This window comes from Diaphorina citri, unplaced genomic scaffold (assembly GCF_000475195.1).
Source record: "Diaphorina citri unplaced genomic scaffold, Diaci psyllid genome assembly version 1.1 scaffold1314, whole genome shotgun sequence".
NCBI lineage: Eukaryota > Metazoa > Arthropoda > Insecta > Hemiptera > Psyllidae > Diaphorina > Diaphorina citri.
In genome coordinates this window covers 9791-11413 of record NW_007378743.1, presented here as the reverse complement: position 1 = coordinate 11413, position 1623 = coordinate 9791, and positions in this window count along the sequence as shown.

The window sequence follows — 1623 nt, the reverse complement described above, 5'->3', positions numbered from 1 at the left end:
TAACCCCGGCCCTAAGTACATGGCGGTCCAAGTGACATTACGCACTATTAAGTTATTGGTTGTAGTGGTGTACAAACCCCCTGATGTGCACAATCTGAACGGCATAGATGTACTATTATCAGATTCTATGTCGTTCTATGAGCACATCATTATAATGTAAACTTCAACATCAATGTTTTGAATGAGGATTCTCCTCAAACGTTGATGTTGAAAAGTAACATCATATCCACATTTAACTTAAACCAAACAAGACCCACCCACCACAGCCACAATTCAAACTCATCCTCACTCATTGACCTTATGCTTGTTCTTCAAGAGCATAAGGTCATCAGATACGGCCAACTGCCTGCGCCTGGAATATCGCATAATGGGGGATTTCAACATCAATGTTTTGAATGAGGATTCTCCTCAAACGTTGATGTTGAAAAGTAACATAATATCCACATTTAACTTAAACCTTTTAAAAACAAGACCCACCCACCACAGCCACAATTCAAACTCATCCTCACTCATTGATCTTATGCTTGTTCTTGAAGAGCATAAGGTCATCAGATACGGCCAACTGCCTGCGCCTGGAATATCGCGGCATGACATGCTGTATCTGGCATACTCAGTGAAGGTACCTAAATATCCGGTGCACACTATTAGTCACCGTGATATGAAAGGTATCGATAGCAGCGCACTCTCGGGGTGTCTCAGTTCCTTAGATTGGGAACCGCTGCTCTCGGAGAGTGATATAAGCCGCAAAGCTGAGTTGCTTAGGAACAAAGTGTTAGAGGTGTTTGATAATTTCGCGTCTCTAACTGAACCACGTGTTACTCGTCCTCCGATCCCTTGGATGAATGCTGATATTAAAAGAAGCATGAATCTAAGGGATAAACTATGGATTAAATATAGGAGGATGAAAACTCCAGAAGATCGCGCAAGATACAACGCCCAAAAGAATGCCACTAATTATGCAGTAAGGAAAGCACAAAAACGTTTTTCCAATGGCATTCTTAAGGGCGGGTCCAAGTCGACCTGGAATAAGTTAAGGAGTCTAGGACTTGGAAACATCAAGTCCTCCGCACCTTTCCGAGTCGACTTGGATGAATTAAATCAATACTTTGTATCAGTAGTTCCTGTGCCATGTCCAATAGTAAAGGGTAGAATATTGGATGATATGGAGAGTGGTCCTAATGCAAGCTTGGTCAACCCCGACTCCTTTTTCAATTTTGTTGAAGTGTCGGAGGCAGACGTAAGTAGGGCCATTCTCTCTATCAAATCTAAAGCCAGTGGATATGATGGTATGGATGGGGGCATGGTGAGAATTGTGTTGCCTTATATCTTGCCTGTCCTCACCCATATTTTCAACAAATCTTTATCCACTGGTGTATTCCCTACTGAATGGAAGTCCGCAAATGTAGTTCCATTGCAAAAAGTTAAAAGTCCAACATCTTGCAATGACTACAGACCTATATCATTATTGCCTTTACTGTCAAAAGCTCTGGAAAAGCTGGCTATTTGGCAAATTATGGACTTTGCCGAAAGCCAGAACGTTTTAGACCTTTTCCAGTCCGGATTTCGAAGGCGTCATAGTACAGCCACTGCTCTTGTCAAAGTGACAGATGACATACGTCTGTC